This window comes from Microcebus murinus, chromosome 3 (assembly GCF_040939455.1).
Source record: "Microcebus murinus isolate Inina chromosome 3, M.murinus_Inina_mat1.0, whole genome shotgun sequence".
NCBI classification, from domain to species: domain Eukaryota; kingdom Metazoa; phylum Chordata; class Mammalia; order Primates; family Cheirogaleidae; genus Microcebus; species Microcebus murinus.
The window spans coordinates 53993247-54013915 of record NC_134106.1 but is presented as its reverse complement, the minus strand read 5'-3'; the positions used below and the strand labels follow the sequence as shown (position 1 = coordinate 54013915).

Below are 20669 nucleotides of genomic sequence, written 5' to 3'. Positions count from 1 at the left end.
GACGTGAGACTTCCCTCCCAGCTGAAGTGAGGAGGGGGCAAAAGCTGCCTCGGGCCAGCGGGGGCACGCCTAGGGTCGGCTGGCTGGTGGCCGCTGCGGGGGCCAAGGGCGCGCGGGTGACCTCGGCGCGGTCCGCGCTCCCTCTTCGAGGACTCAGCTCCCCCTCCCCGAAATCCTTGGTGGTTGGAGCGGAAGATCTGACACCCCCCTCCAGCCTCCCGGAGCCCGTGGGTTTTACATGGTGACTTTGTGACTCCCGCCCCGCCGCTCGCCCGGTAGTCCCGTTCCGAGCCCACTGGGGCCTAGGCTCCGCCATTTCGTTTTCTTGAATCGCTCTCATTTGCATACCACATTTTCATTCATAAAAAACGCGGCGGAACGAGGGGAGGACGGACGCGGGCGGCGCGGGGGTCTGGTGCGCCCGGGTCCCCGCGCGGGCCGGAGTGCTGGAGCCGCCCGAGGGGTCCCGCGGCGCGTGTGAGTGTGCACGCGCTTGTGGCCGGCACACGCGCCCCGCGGGGTTGGGGCTGCTCCGGGGAGGTCGGAGCGTGTGCGGCGGGGGCGGGCGGGAGCGTGCGGGGCAGCGCGCTGCCGGGGAGCGTGTGGGGTGTGTGTGTTTGTGTGTGTGTGCGCTCGCGTGTGCGCGTGCACGGGCGTGTGCCCGGCCCGCGGGCCCGAGGGGAACAATGCTCCGGGCGCTCCGCCGGAGGGCTCCGGGCCGCCCGGCCGCCCCGCGCGGGACCGGTGCCTGTCGCGAGCCCTGGGCCAAGGTGCAGCCGCTTCCCGCCTCGCGGTCTTAGGGTCCGGTTTGGCGTTTTCCTCCCCCGCCCGAGGCGTTTCCAGTCTCGGGTGCGACGGGGGCGGGGCCGCCGGGCCTGGCTCCTCAGGTCTTCGGCCTGGGGTTCGAGCGGTCACCGCACGGCCGCCGCCGCTGCTCGGTGGCTGTGCCCGCCACCAGCCACTTTTTTTTTTTTTTTGTGAATAAGACGCTCTCCTTTATTGTCACATGACATCCCTCCCCTCCTCCCCTGCACATTCATAAATCCGGAGCCTGCCTCGGCTCCTTTCATTCAGTGCTGCCATTAGCCAAGGTAGCGGCGGCGCCGGCTCGGGCTCTGGCTGCCGGGCGGATGCGCCGGGAGCGACACCCCGCGCGTGTCTGAGTGGGGGAGCAGGGGCTGCGGGCAGAGAGATGCGGAGGTCATTTGCCCCTGGCGAGCGTTGGGACTCTAGAGTGTGGGGAGGGGAAGTGACTCAGGGCTAGGCGACGGGGAGGCTTGTCTCTTGCAGCAGGTGACAGAATGCTGTGCTCTCTCCTCTAAGAAATCTACTCACTTCTTTTTAAATGCCCCCTTTATCCTTGGCGTCTGCTGTTGTCAGGCCAGGCAGGAGAGGGGGGCTGGTGTTTGGGAAAGGGAATTTCCTTCCTGTGGGTCCCCAGGGAACTCTGACTGCAGTAACCCCTGATCTGCCAGGCATCGGGTGCAGGAGAAGATCCTGCCTGGTGTGCTTGGTGTGCTTGGTGTGCTTGTCGCTGCCGTCCCACCGCATCTGCTTTGCTTTGTCTTCATGTACGGTATCTCGAAATGGTAAAATGAAAAAAAAAAGTTGCACTTTTAGAGGTGAAATATGGAGAAGGAACATGTTGTTGGGCCTTGCTGCCTTTTGAACTTGACCAATACACCAGTATTTTCGTTGTCCCTCGTTTGTACCTGCACACACGAGCAGCAGTGATGGCAGTGAGGGATGGTTGCTGTACTCAGGCCTTGCGAATTCTTGGAGAGGTTTGACCACTCTACCTCCTAGGCTCCACCCCTTGGGAGTACAGGCCTGGCCTGGCCCTTTCGAGGGCAGCCTGTCAGCCTTGCATCCTTCCCCATCTGCTATCCAAAGCAGAAGGATTTCGGGTGGGATCACCAAGGAGAAATAAATATCTCCATTGCAGGCTCTCAGAACTGCTGCTTCCTCTGCTGTTAGAAGCTCGTGGAGGATGGATATTTGAGGACAGGTTCTGGTTTCAGTTAGAGAATCATAAAGCATTGTGGTACCTTAGTACTGCAGAATGGGCTTCTGGGGGTTACTTTTAATGTAATGACTTTGGCATAGACATGAAATGCCTGAGAAGAAAGAGGCCACATGGGCTATAAGCTGCCATTGAAGACACTGTCCATTATGTTGTTCAGTGTTCTTATATAATGACCCATCTGAAAATTTCCTTTAAAATTTTGTAACAAGAAGGTTTCTCTGAGTTGCAGAGCCTGCTGTGACTGCTTTTTTGTTATTGTTGTTGTTTGTGGTGGTTGTTTGCTACCACTGTCTGTAAGCCTAGAGCTAAAATTGTTGTTTGTTTAAGGTAGCCATATTAGCTTATTTTTTAAACTAGATTTATTTAGCCCTCTGTATAAATTTTGGTCTTCTATTTTCTGTTTTAAAGACTTTATGTTTGAGGTCTCACAAGTACTTTTTGGAACTAGGCAGGGCATGTTGCTTATAAAGAGAATTAGTTACATCAAACTAGAGACCCAGAGGAGATTTATACTTTAGGTAATATAGATTTTCTTGATAATCCACATATAGTTAAGGTTTTTATTAAATGCTGCAGATAGTTAAATATCTGTTACATTTAGCATCACTATGTAGTAGAATTTTGCAACTGATAAAATTGTGGGTTTTTTAAAAAATAATTTTTCTTTTGCTAAACTTATCAGTATCCTTCCAACTTTAGTATATGTGTTGAAGTGAGCAGTAAAATTGTATTTAATTAAAAAAAAGTTTTGTTTTCTAATGTTCCATGTCAATTTAAGACTCTTGTAATAAACATACGATAATTCAGGAACACTTGTCTGTTCTTGTTGATGATGATCCTAAAAGATAGCTTCTATATAGAAAATACACTGACCATTTATGTTAAGATTTACAATTCTACAGACTTTTAAAAAATAACTTAAAAAATAGAGAGCATCAGCAAGCTATTAGAAGTGGTCTTTTGCGAATAGCAGTAGAAAAAAATGTTAAAACCTGTAAGTATTTTGTCTTTATCTTTAAAGCATTTGATCATGGCTATGAATGGTTTGGAAATTTGCAGACAAACCTTCCAGCAGCAAGTTCTAACTCAGAAGACATCAGACTGCCATTCATTCAGCTTTCTATTTTGTTCTGCTCGTGAACTCTCTCTGTAACCCACTTCTTACAGGGAATGGATTTGCAGCTTTGCCCTCAGTAGTATTTTTCTACTGTTGAAAGGTTTCCCATTAATAAAAAAGACTCAGATATTTTTGGTGAATCATTTCAAAGACATTACAAACATTGGAACTCTTACACCTAATTACTTGAGCTTATTTCTCAAAAGATAAAAATACTGTTCTGCAAAACCATAATACCATTCTCACACTTTACAAAATTAATAATTCCCTGACGTCTTCAACACTCTAAAAAATGTTTTTGTATAACTGATTATTCAGCCAGGGACCAAAGACCCCAAGTTAAATGCATTTGTAACATATATGTTAAGGCTCAAGGCTTAGGCACTTGCTCACTTTATGATCTAAGTTACTTACATATCTCACTTTGGTTTTTATTTATTTTTATTTATTTATATTTTTTTGAGACAGAGTCTTCCCTTTGGTTTTATATGGAGTAAATAAAATGGGAATAAATACTACCTGTTTTGTGGAGCTACTGTGAGAATTAAATGAGGTAGCCTATGTAAAGCTTATGGTACAGCACTAGGCATAAAATGGGTGCCCTGTGTGGTTCTCTGCAGAGCACTGAGATAGGTTTCTTACAGGCTTAGCTTGTTAATTTTTGAATAACCCTGTGAAGGAGGTGTTACCACATTTAACTGATGAGGAAGTTTAGGTAAAGTTAAGTGCCTAAGATAGCAAACATACTCATTTAGTCTTCTCAACAATCCTGTGAGGTAGGTGGCATTATTATCCCTTTTTATAAATGAGGTAACTGTGGCAGAGAGAAGTTAAGTCATTTGCTCAAGGTCATGCCATTAGTAACTGAAGGAGCACCCCAGCAGCTGGGTTCAGGAAGGGCTCTGTGCTTTTGACTAATCGCTGTGAAGGGAGAGGGCGTCCAGCCTCAGTCATTCTGACTTCAGAGTTCACATTGTTTCTGCCAGTCATGCTGTTCTCAATTCTTCTGAATTGGTGCAATCTGTCGCTGTCATAATTTTTCTCACTTATCTTCCCAGAAAATGCTGTGAGGCATGTGGGCATACCAAATTAAAATGAACTTAAATAAATTTTGGCTTGAGAATTCTATGATACACCTTAAGATAATAGAGGGGGAGTGCAAATTCAGAGTTGGTTATTACTGGAATGTTGGATCTACATTAATTGAAATAACACTTGTGGAAATTAAACTGATACAGGTCCATTTTCTTTGCTTTAGCCTTAAAAAGGGAGTGTTTCTACTCTACATGAGTAAAATCCTTAAATGTTAAAAGCATGGAGTTGACTATGCAGAATTAGAATCTTGATTTATGCATTAGATAATCTTGAAAGCAAGACAAAACAGAAAAACTTGGGAAGACCTTAAGGAGCTTTGTAAGCCAGGACCTGTCAGAGTGTAAAGTTTAAGTGCCTGCTGCAAAGCTGCACAGCTAATGGGGTGGTTGTCTTGACTCACCTCCATCTGCTGGTGGTGGTCTGGGTTTGTTTCCATGGGAATATTAGCAAATGCTACCTCCTTTCTGGTACCATTTAGCTACCAAATTTCTGGTCCCTCTGCTTTCCTGTTCTTTTTACCCATAAAATATATAAAAGGGAATCAGTAGGAATATCAAACACAACAATCTGTTTGCTCTCACTCTTTATAATGGAATTTTTTTTGTCTTCCTTCTCTTCTCCAACAGGTGAAATTCTGCTCATTCCCCCAGCCAGCTCTGAGCTTCCTTTTAGGAGGTTTTCCTTGAGTTTTTCTACCATACCCCACTCTCCAAGTCAAAACAGATGACTTTTTATAGTATTTCTATAAAGTGCATGGCAGTTATCACCATTCAGAGTTGGGCTTCTACCCAGCTGGATTCTGCATCAGAATATGAGCTTCTTGGAGTCAGGGTTACTTCTCAACTGCCTAGTTGTTGGCCCAGTACCATTGGGCACATTGTGGTTGCTTAGTAAATGTCTCTTGAATAAAATAATGGACTTAATTATTTTAAAATGCTGTTTTGTCTATGCTAACTAATGCAATAATTACAATTGTTAGATTTGTTTAACCTAGGGTATATATCAGCCTCCTTCTGAGAAACTCACCCTGTTCCTGTGAAGCCCTTGGTGTATTTTGTGGAAATTGGGTGCAGAACTATTTGGTGATGATCTGTTATTGGCAACTCAAAACCATTTTGATTCCCTTCATTGTTGTGGGAAATGACAAGTAGAAGATCTTGAGCACAATAAGACAAGGACTGTTTTTCTGCCTCTGCAGGAGAATTGCTGCAGAAACCACAATATTAACAATTTGCAATAGCTGCAGGGTTCTGTTGAAGTTTTAACGCTTAAAGTTGGAGACAGCTGTGCTGATGAACTCCAATATTGGCACAGTTCCTATATTACTGGCTGAACACAAATACAAAGTCTAACAACAAAATCCTGGGAAATTGAACAAGATGATAATATAGGCAGAGCAGGAAGTTTTGGTGTGTGTGATTATTTGGGCTTATTTTCTCTAAAGTAAATTAGGCAGATTTTTATTTTAGACCTAGTCATACTGATACTTGATAACTGGCTCTTAGAATTATTTCATTTTAATCAATAATTAGGGCTAGAACACTGATTATGTTTTTTAGGCATTTGTAGGGATTTTAGTCACTTTGAAGTAGAAGGAATATTTTGTATTAATGCACACAGTGCCCTGTGGAGCAAAATGTGTTTTCTGTATGCGTACCCTGGAAAGGCATGAAGTTTGTTACCTCAGCTTGACATGTTTCCCATGTTATCAAAGAAAGCCAGACCAGGATTTTAGTAAAATACTTGATATTGGCTGGATTAGGAGTTCACTAAACTAAGTGACAGCTATTTCATAACTACCCGTTTCCCTTTCTCAGGTAGTCTTTGTGGACAGTGTGTTCACATGTGGCATATTGCATACATGCAAATTGTGTTTGTGTTATTTGTGCTACTCTCAAAGGATAGTTGAATATTTATTTGAAAACAAATTTTGGCCAGGCACAGTGGCTTGTGCCTATAATCCTAGCACTCTGAGTGGCTGAGGTGGGAGACTCGCTTGAGGCCAGCCTGAACAAGAGCAAGACCCCATCTCTACAAAAAGTACAAAAATTAGCTGGCCATGGTGGTACGTGCCTATAGTCCCAGCTACTCAGGAGGCTGAGGTAGGGGAATCACTTGAGCTCAGGAGTTTGAGGTTGCTGTGAGTGTGATGATGCTACTGCACTCTTGCCAGGGTGACAGAGCGAGACTCTGTCTCCAAAAACAAACAAAAAACCCCACAAAATTTCTATGTTAACTTGCACTTAGAGGGTAGAGGTAAAGAAATAGATTTTGACTTCATGCTAGTATTTAATAGCACTTGTGATTGAGGAGATTAAAACAGATGTCCCAGTCAGCATCTAAAATGTATGGCTTTGGCTCCTCTGTGTCTTGAAGTAATGATTTCTCAAATCTGGTTGTTTTTGTTCTTAGATATATTCCCTGTGGTCCATTCATAAATGCTTGAAACTTAATTACCTGGTTAAGTTTTTTTAACTGACTTTTCTTTGTTCATCTGGGAATGACATCTTCGTCTTTTTCATTATTTATTCCTTTTATTTCTTTGGTTATTTCACTGCTTTGGCTCTGGCCTCCAGTACTGACTGTTGAGATAAATACTGTTTTATTTTGTATTTGCATCCTACCCTGAAAATGTACAGAGACGCATAGCCCACCTGCCTTTCTAGGTGAGGGAATAGCTCATTGACCCTCATACCCCTGGCCTGGCAGAGTGCTAAGCACACAGTAGGCTTCTTCAAACATATATTGATTGGGTAAAGTAAATATTCATTAATTGAAAAATAATATTATCTTATATAAAAATTTAATGGTTATTCACATTGTACCTACCCCAAAAAGACTTTGCAGTTGCTTTTTCAAAACTATCAAAGGGGAGGCTGCCATGATGGTACTGGAAGTATCATGGGCTAGGGGGGCAGACCCTACCTCTGGCCCCCTACTGACAAAGTGATCTGTTCAAGGCTCCTCAGGGGGTTTGTGGGAGATGAATTAGAACTTAGAAGTCATGTTTTGTGGTTTTTGGCTTTCTAATGCTGTCCTGGTAGGTTCCTCTAGAATAGCACCTTAGTTTTTGTACTGTGATATAGCTGACTATTGGCTCCTTTACTCAGTGATCCCAGTTGGCTCTGCTTTTTGAGACTGTGACTTTTATAGCTTATCTGCTCTTTTACTGTAAATGTATCTACCTATAGTAGCATCCTTGGCTCCCTTGCCATTAGTACTCCTTTCCTGCTCTGTGGTCTAGAAATCTAAAGTATTCAGATTGTTTCTAAAACAGAAGTCATAGGCTTGCTTGGTGGGAATGGGTGGGGCTGAGGTCTCTCTTAGGAGTCATTTGGCTTATGACGTGTTTTGTCTACTTGCCTGCCATGTTGCTGTTTCATTTTATGTTTCCAGCCAAGGAATAAAGTGAGTGAGGGAGTGGGAATACAGATGGAGTTCTGGACCAGAGGTTTAATTTAATCATCAATATCCCAGTAATTTTACTCATTTTTACAGATCTATAAAGCTATGTAAGTGTGAATATAGTCTTAGTGTAGTTACTATATTTCTCTCCTTTGCTTAAAGGTTAAGTCAAGTCTGATTTTTCTCAGGCTCAGAATTCCAAAGCAGATCTGCCCTGCTAGGATGGTGCACACTGGCTCAACACCTCACTAGGTCCTAGCAGCTTAATGGTTGCCTTCTCATTATATCTGTGTCGAACAGGTTTCAGAACAGGAGTCTGTTGTCTGTAAATAAGCTTTGAAGCCCTTACTGTCCATTCTTAGATGTCTTTTGTACTATGGAAAATTAGGGGATACCAGATTACAGGTGTTGATTTGGAGTGTGGTAAACTTTGAATCTAAGTAACTTAAATTTAGAATATACTTCAGCCTCAATTGCAAAACCATGTATAATTTACTTTATTGAATAAAATAAATGAGTAGGGGTATAGCCAGCAGAAAGGGAGTGACTAGCTGTTAAGTGCCTACCGCATGCTGTTCACTTACTGCAAATATAGAGCACCTCACCTGACAGACAGTACCAGAGCTGTGACTCGGGACGTCCCTGCCCTCTCTGAGCTTCCATTCTAGAGTGCTGGACACTTTCATATGCCTTAAGGGTGTGAGGACAGCATCATCTTGTTGACTGACTAACTGAATGCTTGCTAGACTTGTTCTCCCTTTTCTTCCCCTCCTTCCTGTTGGGTTCCCCCTGGAGCTTGTGCTAGAAATATAAGCAATGGGATTCCCAGATTTGAGGGGAGGAGTGTGGAATTATTCATGCAGTGCATTAAAAGACTTTTGTGCCCTTGCCAGAAGCCCCTAACAGGCAAGCTTTTCAACTCCTTTTTAGCGTGTGAGAGAAAGAGAGAGAGAGTTGTACATACAAGCACGTACACATTCACATGTGGGTGGGGTATGTCCAACAGTCAAGCATCTACATACTGCTGGTGAAGAAAAGATTCTGAGAGGCTACATGTCTTGCCTGAAGTCACACACAGTGAGATTTGTTATTTTTAACCCGGGACCTTTGACTTTTAAATCTCATATCTGTAGCATAATGCTATGTGTCATAATTTCACAGGGCCTCAGTTTTCTCATATAAAGTTGTGTGTATAGCTTGGTTTATATTACTATTGAACAGAAGAAATTAGAACTCTTTGTAGAATCTTGTGAACACCTCAGAACTGTGAGATGACATTGATTCCTGTTCAGCTCTCTGGAATAGGGAGCCAGTGTCCATCCAGGTGGCCTTTTCCGGTACTGAGGGATAAACAGCAGCTCTACAGATACTGGTTTTGGCAAGAGAACAAGCCATCTTAGCCCTGCTGGAAAGCTTTGCATGAGCAAAATGGCTAACAAAGCATAGTGTTCACCTGAACTTTAACAGGTGTAGCCTTGCTGTTTTTTGTTTTTTGTTTTTTTTTTAAGACTAGTCAAGTGCAGTAGTGAGGAGGGGGGAAAGTAGTAGAACAATGAGTTCAATCTGTAACTGACTGTGAACAATCACGTGAGATAACTCACTACCTTCGGATCAGCCAGCCTTGCTGTTTTGAGAGGAGCATCCTGTAGAAGTGCTTCTCAAACTTGAACTTACATAGCGATTCCCTGAGGAAATCTGGTAAAATGAGGATTCTGATTCAGTAAAGCCTGAGATTCTGCATCTTTAACAAACTCCCTGGTATTGATGCCGCTGGGGGTCCATTGACTTATCCATGGTTGTGACCATGGTTTGTGTTTTTACCGTCCAGACCTTAATAAAAAGATGACTTCACATACTAGGCATTTTGAAATGTTTGCTTAAGAAGCTCATTGGACAAGAATGGTGCTTGTACACTGAGAGGTATTATCAACCGCCTGCTGGTCCCCATTCTCTGGCAGGACTTCCAGCTTTGAGGTGCAGCTTGATTTTAGATGGGAATGTGCTGGAGGAATTTTTTCTTTTCTTAATGGCTTAGAAAAAGTTCTTGGTGAATGCCAGGAAGCCCAAGAAATCCATCACTTAAAAAGAAATGTGAAGTTCTCAAATGATGCATGTGATATCTGATAGTCAGCTGGCATTCTTCACCTTTTCCAGGCAGATCAGTCATATAGGTACAGAAAGGCTGCCTGCTGCCTTGGGAAGCTTGGGCGCTCAGCCCTAGAAGAAATCACAGGAAGTAATTAAACAGAGAAGGTCAGAGAAAGAGGAAGTGGTTGTGTTGTTTCTGATGCGAAGAACATTGTTACTGGGCATCAAGATGATGATGTTTAAATCTCTTGGAATGTGACTGCTTGGGGATTTGATTGTATTTAAATTATTGTCCTTTTAGTTTATTCTTTTAGACAGCAATCTAGTTAGGAAATGAATTGCCTTTAGGTCTTATCAGGAATCCCCACGTGCCTAAGCAGAAGTCTTAAGCAGAGTTGCTTGTACCTTGGCAAATTGCACTTAAATGAAATGAATGTCAAGACTATTAGAGGTTAATTTTAGGTATCTAGAATTCTCCCTAATTCTCCTGATTAAACACTTTAACATAATAATTTCCTTAATTGGAATAATGATGGAATATTAGCATGCATATTAAACCATTTACCAAAATTTGAATAGGGTTAAAATGCAAATTATCCATCACTTGTCAGTGCTTACTCTTTAGAGATAATTCCTGGTGAGAAGTGGGGAAGAGACTGGAATATGAATTGGAATAGGAGTTCCCACGTGAGACAGCATTGCTTGGAAAGCCAAGAGTAAACCAGAGGACTGAAATAAGTGAAAGCCCCTTTGTTCCCCCCAAAAAGAGTACTAAAAATACGAAAGCCTGTGCAATCAGTAGCTCTGATATGGAGGTGGATGCAACAGGAAATTTGAAATGAGCTAACTATAGACTCTCTGGTTGTATCTTCATTAGCCTGTCATATTTTTCTTTGAGAGGAAGATGAATAAGACGTAAGATCCCTTTCCAGCATTTAGATATCTCATCTGCAAGCCTTTTTTGTTTTATTTTGTCTTTTGTTTTTGAGACAGGGTCTCCCTCTGTCTCTTTAGGCTGGAATACACACTTCAAGCCACCACTCCTGGCCTCATCTGCAAGTCTTGAACTGACACTACTACCCAGTGGTTCCTAAACAAGTAGCTGGGAACGCATATGCACTCCCACATTGTTTGTGATCCAAATATATAATGTCCTTCATATATGTGACCCAAATATATAATGTCCTTCATATATATGTATTACTCTCTTTTAATGTACATAGCTGCATTTCTAGAATAATAAAATACAACCTCATTAAAACAGTACCGAATTCACAGTGGATATTTGGTGTATATTTTTCTTGACTCACAGTTATTAAAAAATACAATTATATTTTCTGGGGAGGGGAATGGTCCTTGAATTTTTTTTTTTTTTTTTTTTTTTTTGAGACAGAGTCTCACTTTGTTGCCCAGGCTAGAGTGAGTGCCGTGGCGTCAGCCTAGCTCACAGCAACCTCAATCTCCTGGGCTCAAGCGATCCTGCTGCCTCAGCCTCCTGAGTAGCTGGGACTACAGGCATGTGCCACCATGCCTGGCTAATTTTTCCTATATATATTAGTTGACCAATTAATTTCTATTTATAGTAGAGACGGGGTCTCACTCTTGCTCAGGCTGGTTTTGAACTCCTGACCTCAAGTAATCCGCCTGCCTCGGCCTCCCAGAGTGCTAGGATTACAGGCGTGAGCCACCGCGCCAGGCCTGTTCCTGAATTTTTTCCTTTGAAGTCCTTTTACTTGGTAAGTTGGAAATTGTTGTAAACCACATTCTGGACATAAAAATGTAAGTGTGGTCATTTTGTGGGTGGAGGATGTACTTAAAAGAGGGTGCCTTGGCGTTGTAGAGTAGATTAGGTGTAAGGTCTGAAGGAAGTCAGAGGATACATTTAGTTGGAGGTGGACCGGGACGGGGAGTGTGGAAGGAGAAGTTGAAAATGAGTCTGTAGGCCAGGGAGGGTGTCTCACATATGTAGTCCTACCACTTTGGGAGGCCGAGGCTGGAGGATCACTTGAGGCCAGGAGTTTGAGGCCAGCCTGAGCAATATAACGAGAGGCCTGCCTCTCCAAAAAGTAGAAACATTAGCTGGGCACAGTGGCGTGGGCCTATAGCTCCAGCTACTCGGGAGGCTGAGGCAGAAGGATTGCTTGAGCCCAGGAGTTGGAGGTTGCAGTGAGCAGTGATGATGCCAGTACACTCTAGATGAGGGAATAGAGTCAGACCTGTCTCAAAAAAAAAAAAAAAAAAAAGTCTGTGTATCTTCCTTAGAGACTAGGTATAAGGTGAGGTCTTCTGATTAAGGGAGGAGGAGTTAGAGGAGTGAGTCTTCTGTCTTCCAGCTCTATCCCCCTTTCTACTATTATAGTCAGCATTTATCCAGATAGATGCCTGTTCTGTGCAATGCACAACTCTCTATGTTGGAAAAGAGGGTACCCCCAAAACTCAAAGCTCTTGAATGGATACTAAGTAGCAAAGACAATAGGTGCCTGGCTGCCAAATGTAGTAAGTTCTGGGAGTCAGGAAACTTAGGTTCCCACTCCACTTTTTTGTTTTTTTGAGACAGTCTTACTCTGTTGCCAGGGCTAGAGTGCCGTGGCGTCAGCCTAGCTCACAGCAACCTCAAACTCCTGGGCTCAAGCAATCCTCCTGCCTCAGCCTCCCGAGTAGCTGTACTACAGGTATGTGCCACCATGCCCGGCTAATTTTTTGTATATATTTTTAGTTGTCCAGCTAATTTATTTCTATTTTTAGTGGAGTCGGGGTCTTGCTCTTGCTCAGCCTGAGCTCAAATGATCCTCCCGCCTCGGCTGGGTGCTGTGGCTCATGCCTGACCATAAGATTTTATTTATTTATTTATTTTTCAATAGACACTGTTCCTGAGGAAGACCATAAGATTTTAGAACTGGAGAGGATCTCAGGAAAATACAAGCTCAGGTTCTTTTTTTCCCCCACATCTAAATTGTGATTGGAAAGGCTGAGTGACTAACTCAGGATCACACAGCTAGTTGGTTTGGGCTATGTCAACAGGTTGTCACCTGGCCTTGGTTCCAGGCCTATTTTGAGTGCTATGTTAAGACTCATACAACTGCTATCCTGAGTTGTTGAACCCCCAGGAGACAGGAAAAAGATGGTGGAAATTTAATCAATTCAGATAAACGTGGCACAGGTGGACATCGAACCATCAACATTGAACGGACTGCTAGCTTGGTCACACCTGTAAGAGGCTAAGGTAGAAGAGCTTGTGTGGCTCTCCTGTGAATGGGAGCTAGGGCTTCCACATGTCATGTTCTAGGTACAGGAGAATTAGGAGTGGAGGCAGGGAAGGGCCTCCAGCTTGCCATCCTGGGAGAGAGAAGATGAACCCTCAGCTGAACAGTTGAAATATATGTGAAGTTCCAAGGTTTTTGCACCTGGGCACCAGAAAAAAGTTTCTGAAACATTACCTATGCTTGTTCTTCCTCACCAGCGCCTTCTGTTCTGCCCATGTGTTTGCTTTTGGTGGTAACTGCCAAGGCGGTGTGGTCATAGACAACAGGAAGTAATATTTGATATGCAGGTCTCCTGGGGGTGGGGGAGGTGGGTGCCAGGATGGGGAGGGTGGTGGTTTGGGCACATTACTGTGAGAACTCTGCACTTACTTCTGGGCCAACAGGTGCTGTTACAGCAAAGAGGGGAAGGAGAAGTTGACTGGCTGGTCATATAATGAGCATTTTTTATGGTAGCATTTTACTCTTAAGTTTTTATAACTGCCCCAGAGGTTAACTCTAGATAAAGTCAGGATTATCCTCTGTACCAAATCACACAGCTAGCAAGTGTCATGTCCAAGGGCATGTATAAACCGAGGCTTCAGTAAGAATGAAAACAATCCCCAAATCAAGACACATTATCCCAAGAGCCTGGGGTCCAGCAGGTAGCTTGGGAGGACACACACCTCACTTTGCCGTGGTGAGAATTAATCCATTTCCCAGTCCTGTTTAGAAACTATATTTTTCAGTCAGGATTCCCCTTGGTATAACAAGATTCATACTGCCTTGTGTAGGATAGGAAACTTCTGGTTTTAAAAAATTCCCTTCTCTCGGGCCTCCAGCCCCCATACCTTCGTTTCCCTTGGTAATCCCCATCCGTTGGGCATGCTTATTCAGAGTAAAGGGTCCGTGGTGAGCCTAAATGGTACAGGTGGTTCAGTTGTGATGGTTTCCCTGCAGACTCCCTCTTCCACACGCCTTGTGTTCGGGAGGGAGCAGCACACACTGACCAGGAGAATTAGAGACGTGCTGCCCATTCCCCACCCCTCCCTGGGCAGTGTGATGGGAGGCCCCAAGGGAAAGCCTATGTGGGGTTGGTAGGGGATGTTACCAAGGAAATGGCACCATTTCATCGCTCCACTCTTAACCTTTCTCATCCCCAGACCAGTGAATCAGAATTTCACCCCCACCCTCCCATACTCCCGAGTTGGTATTTTAAAAATCCAGGAGATGCTAATATGCCTAGCTAATCCGGAAGGGGACAATACCCAAACCTTGAGGGTTGCAACCAAACCAGATAGTACTGACCAGGGAGCATTTGCTCTTGTAAAGACCCTGTATCTCCACTGCCCATTAATTTGTCCTGATTAGTCTGTCCTATTGGTGGCATTTCAAAGATGACACACGGTTCCCTATTAGGGAACCTAGAGTTGGGAGGAGTGTTGTTCCTTCCCCTCCTGCCTTTGTTCTTTCTCTTTTCAAGTTAGATAACAGATAACCTCCCAGGGAAGTGAGGTCATAAAGAGTCAACAAATTCTAATTATTGATCCAAAAGGTTTTTTGTAATTAAAAAAAAATTCTGAAACACACACAAAAAATCACCTATAGCTGATCAAAATTACAGCTCCTTTTTATTATATTTTTTTAAAGGTTTGGCTGAAACTTTAAAAGCTCCATTAATTTTTTTCAGAAGTTTTCCTTGGTGAGGTAACACAGATGCCTTTAGGATATGAATTTAACTATTTTAATGGTTAAGGTAGTTAATATAGGGGTGTTTTGTAATTTTGCCCCCTTTTTTGGTGGAATAGGGCCAGTTACTTTACAGGGAACACGAATAGTTCCTTGAATTTGATTTTTTGACAAACCTTTGCTACCATAGGACTGCTATTTGCTTGAATTTAAAGAAAAGCAGAGCTGTAAAATCATATGCTTTTGCCTAGAAATGAAAATACATTGAGTTAAAACAGATGTCCCTAACAAAATCTGATGCCAGGCTTAAGACTGTAGCTTGTCACCTACAAGTGTGGCACCACATGCAAATGTGGGGAAGGCCCCAAAATTGTCATAATATCGTAGGAGAAAATGTGAAGGGCACACTTAAAAATGGGATAGAGTGCTGCTTAACAGTGTGAATGTCCTTAATGCCACTGAACTATATACTTAAAAATGGTTAAGATGGTAACTTTTATGTTATGTATATTTTCCAGAATTAAAAAATAATTTTTTTAATGGGATAGAGTCAACTAATGACTTGAGGACTCAAAAGAAACACTTCTCTTCCAAAAAGTGGAATCCTGAACATAGCTATCTGGCCTATACTCCTAAGAGGCCTACCCTCCTTATTACAGATTTTTAGCTCCTGATTGATCATCTCGACCTAGTCCCCTTTGATCCCCCTCCACCCCCGTGTGTCGCCCCCACCCCCACCCTGTGTCGCCCCCACCCTCGCAGCTTCCTTCACAGAAGTTTAAGGCAGACCAATTTAGAGATGAGGCCAGAGGTGCCCAAAGCCTTGCATCTCCTTAAGGTTCTTGCAGTGCACCAGGCCCATGTGTGTCTCTAGTGCTGGTATGCCTTGACAAGGGGATGGAATCTCTGAGAAAGCTCTAGTAGTCCAAATACCTTGCAGTATAGCTAACAGCATAGCTGGGTCTTGTTTGGGTGATGGGGGTGATGCCTTCTTCCCAGATGTGCATGGGGAACAGGGTTGAAGGAAGACTTCTCCATGGTGACAACTGACAGGGCATTGGGCAAGCACTTTACATCCACAGAGCCTCCATGTTCTCAAGAGCAGCAAGAATACTGACTTCAGAAGTTATAGATATCATGGGGGAGGACAGAAAAAGTGTAGTACTCACACACATGTAAAAAACGAACCCAGCAAGTCAGCCCTTCCTTCCTACTTTCCCTTATTTGAAGATGGGAGAATTCATAATCTGATAGATGAAGTTCAGCCTCAATTAAAACAAACAGAATGAATGCAAGAATGAATTTGTGCTGTAATGCATGCACATATTAACAAAAACAACTTGTTCTTTGATAATACTAGGCCCCCCACTCTTTTTTAAGACTTTATATTTCTCTTTAAGTAGTTTTACTAGTAGCCTGTTGGTATAAATTGGATTGTTAGCATTTCTGAGGCAGTATGCCCCTAGAGTGGGAACATTAACAACTGATAGCTTTTGTGAATTTTTCAATAAAACTACACACTAACTCCTACCAACAAGTACTCATTCTTGGTTGTTGAAAATTTATACTCATTCATAAACTGTTTATAGATTTGACACTTTCTGGCCTTGGGAACACTTAAGTCACCACAAATAGTACTTAATTTGGCAATCTGTGTGTTCAGTAGAAAAAACAAATGTGGTGAACCACTCTGATAAGCTTTGGGGTTAGGGTTATTTGTGGTGGAAGCACACAGCCCCTGCCCCAGGACTTAAACATACGATCCAAAAAATCTTACAAATTAGGGGAGCTGAGAAGTATGTCCTGTTCTACCAGGATGACCACCTTTTGCTTGGACATGTCCTTGATAAGGAACACCTGGGTCCCACATGCACAGTGACTTGGGTATGCAGATCTAATGTCAGTGAGTTTTGTGGAACCTCTGTCCCCTGCAGCAGCAGCAACCATTCTCCTTTGTTCTGACCACCCTGCAGAGAATAAGAAGTGCTTCCTCTCTTCTGTTGGCCAAGCATCATCCTGGTCTCCTGATCAGTGGATGAATGCAACCACATCTCTTTGTGATATGGAAACCCAGAACTCAGATGCTTTTCCAGAGGCCACAGCCTCTTAGACACTGTGTGCATTTGCCTCTCTTTGTGCAGTCTTGGGTAGCTTTGGGGCCATGGTCCATGTAAAAGCACCAGGCTGTTTGCATGCAAATGCATGCTGTTGATGCAGAGCTTGCACCATTGATTTTCTTTTTAATGCATACTTTGGTCACCTTGGTTTCTGTGGGCCTTAGAGGAGTAGACATAGGCTCCCCTCGAGAGGGGTGGGCAAAAAGGTCCTCCTGGTGCCAGCACAATCACTTGCTGGGCATACTGGGCAGGGTTGGGGAAGAGGATCTGTCCACTTCTAGGTTAAGGACTCTCATCCTTTGTATTCCCTAGGTGGCAATCTTTGGTAGTAGTGAAGGTGATTGACTGCTTACAGTGCTTACAGCACTGAAATTGTTGTGAAGCTGGTCCTGGGCCACCTACTCAGTCAGTACTCTGGAGGGCTTGTTAAAATACACATCTGCAGCCCACCCATACCTCTTGAATCAGCCTCCCTGGCTGTGGGGCCCAGGGAATCTGCATTTTAAAAATCATCCCCAGGTGATTCCTCTGTCTACTAGCCAAAGGGTGAGACCCACTTCTAAATTCTAATTACATCCTTGATGTTCATTTTCTTCAGTGTCTTAACTACTGAGTACTCGGGAATCTTAAAGGCCACCTTTGTGCCTTACTCCAGCCACCCAGTGCTTTTAATAGTTCCTGAGTATGTGTTTACACAATCTGCATTTTATGAAGTCCATAAAGACTTATTTACCCAACAAGTCACCAGCGTTCCAAAGGTCAGCTTTCCTTGATGTGTATGAAAGGCACTTAACTCAAAGTCAATTAACACTAAGATAGAAGCCAATTAAGGCAAGGAAGTGAGCTGTTCTGGTCAACATTCCATCTTTTACTTTTGTCCCCTGTTGTAGCTTAGTTTTACAAGTCCCTGCAAGCCAGTTACTTCACACAACCTATGCATGTGTGGCCCGTTACATTGTACCATTTGTCATGTCACAGTGTGGGAGTGCTGTTTAAAAGCATGTGATCTAAGTAACTATTAAATGATGCCATATTAGCACTTTTGCAAGGGATTGACTTGCCCCCCTCCCCTGCTTGCACGCCACAGGAATATCATAGGAATGTGAGGGAAGAAGGGAAGGGAAGGGAAGACCGTTGGTGTTGCTTTCAGAGCCTGCTGTTGAATCTGAGTCTTGCCTGGGTCTAGAAAGTAATTCCTCAAAGGATTGCTGGAGGATTAAGTAAGAGAACATGGGTCATGTGCTCAGCACAGTGCCTGGTACATGGAAAGCAAACCATTTTTTTTTAAAAGGTAGCTGTTGCAGCAGATGATTATTAAAACATAAAAATTAAAAACCCTGAAAGAAAACTAACCCTTAGGGTTAGCAGTTGCAGTAAGGTCAAGAGCATCCTCTGATAGGTTTTAACCTAGCAAGGTTAAGTAAGAACAGGGATGATGAGTACAAGCAGTGATTTTAAAAGGAGTTTCTGCCTGAAAGTTATAATCGAATGCCATGAAGAATGCTAAAGATCCCAGTATGGGCAGGAGATGGACAGCCCCATATAGGCTATTTGCAGATCCACTGGCACCTGCAATGAAGTTACACTTTTTTTTTTGCATTTAAAATTAGTTTTAAAAGTCTTTATCAGGAAACTAAATTCTTGTTACCAGAAGTGAGGTGTCAAGATGACTTTATTTTTTAAATAGTATACATGATGTAAATTGCTAAGAGCTCTTCAATTACAGGGAGGCAGTAGGACTTCTTGGTAAAATTGTAGGATTTAGACTAGTGCTGTCCAATAGAAATACAATAAGGGCCACATATGTAATTGTAAATATTCTAATAGTGGTGTTAAAAAAAAGTAAATAGAAATAGGTGACGTTAATTTGAATCTATTTCATTTAATCTTGTGTATCTAAAAGTTATTTCAACATTTAACATTAAAAAAATTGTTGAAGTATTCTACATTCTTTTTATGTACTACACCTTTGAAATGCGATGTGTATTTTACATTTGCAGCTCATCTCATTTTTCACATGTGGCAGGTAGCTACTGTATTGGACAGTACACCTCTAGATTAAGACAGACCTAGTTGTGAACTTCACTTTGCTGCTTATTAGCTATGTGACCAGGGTTAAATTACCCGAACCTTTTAAAGCCTCAGTTTCCTTAAAGGAAAAAAAAGGGATCATGATACCTTCTTTTCTGGGCTGTTTCATTAAGTCAGTTGATTTATGTGCATAAAGGTTTGGGTCCATGAAGAAATGATCTGTAAATGATATGACTTTTGAGATATCCACTGGTACTTGTGGTCCCACAGGGTGAGGATTAAAGGATAAGAGTTATGTTGAAAGCCAGTATTAGGGCAATACTTATGAGCTAAAGAAGAACATGAAAAATCCTCTTACACAACCGACCAACCGGGATCTTATATGCAAACATTGTAAAGGGACTCTGGTTCTGGTCTGAGCAAATTGTCTGGAGCTCTATGACCAATTGAGAGAAGAGAGTGTACAAGGAATTCATAAAAACAGCTTTGGCCTCAGAGGCAGGGGAGCTGATTTTGAATTCTGACCCTGCCTTATATTGCATGTTTATCTTCCCACACTGTGCCTTTCTTGTCTGTCAAATATGGCCATTAATATAAGGCTCGTGAGGATTAAATTAGGCACACCAGTGTCTGGCACATTTAAGGTGCCTAATACATGCCAGGTGAATGCTGCTGGCATCTGGAAAGCAGTTTCAACCTATAGCTTTGTAGAAAGGGCCCAAGGTCTACACAGTAGGGACTGATCTTGCTCCTCTGATAAGCATCTTAGAAAGATGGAACTAGCAGGAAAAGAGAGGGCCTAAGAGACTGGTTTTGGGAGAAACTGTGGAGCTGAAAACAGAGACTGATAAAAGGGGCAGGGCCTGGGTTGGTGGCGTATCAGGAAGTTACCCTCAACACAGGGGCCATGCCATGTCATAATCATTTCGATAACATCCTTTTTTTCATGTCCTTTTAGACCTCTGGCTTCCTTGCCTAGCTCTTGATATTTTGTTGTTTGTTGGAGAAAAGTAAAAGTATAGCTTGAGCATCACACTCCCTTATGTTAGTATTAATATTTTAAGACACTCCCAAGAGCGGAGGAGAGAACTGTCCTCCAAATGGAGTTCTGGGGATGTCACCTGTGCTCCACCTAGCCCCCCCTTTCTGTCTACCTGTGTGCAGGCAAGAAGAAGCATGAGTGGGTACAGTGTCTTCACAGGTGGAAGGGCAATGCGATACAGCCAGAGAGAGGTACAGTTGATCTTTGATTTAAGCAAACCAGACACCAAAATCTAGATTCCCAAGGCACATAAACAGGGGAGTGTGTGACAGTCATTGTACTCAAGCACAAAATAGATTTAAATTGGCAGCCATGCCCCCCCCCCCACTTCTCCCAGAGAGAAACTTTGCCTGCCACACACCCACCTCTGGTTCACCTAAAGCTCTCGTGCATCTGTGGCCGCGCAGCAATAGATTAGAGTCCCCTTGTGTTGACTCTGTCTTTACCTGGTGAGGACAATTTAAATGGCCCTAAAGACTGTCATTTGATGGATTTTCACTGTATATGTTGTTTTCCTTGAATTCAGGCGTAGATATTAACTACCCCCCCTCACCTCCACCCAGCACACACATGCACACATGCACAGATGTGTAGCCGTCTCAAGTTCCTATTAAGTTATTGTGGTTTGGGAGTCTTTTCACTGTGAGTTCACATTAGCTATGAGATCAGAATCTTTCTGTCGTGGGATTTTAGCCAAGAATAAAGGAGCCAAATGTCCCATTTGAGAAAGAGACTAAAGTTTCCACTACCCCAAGTAGTGTCCAGTAACTCGGCCCCATGAGCCTCTAGGATGGGCAGCTTGGTGGAGGGCCCTGTGTCA

General features: G+C 43.2%; 1 protein-coding gene across 1 annotated transcript in view; it reads left to right on the top strand.

Annotated features, from left to right (window-relative positions):
- SPRED2 (sprouty related EVH1 domain containing 2) overlaps positions 1-20669 on the top strand; it is a 110508-nt gene that overhangs the window by 934 nt on the left and 88905 nt on the right. The gene's annotated exons all lie outside the window — the stretch shown is intronic.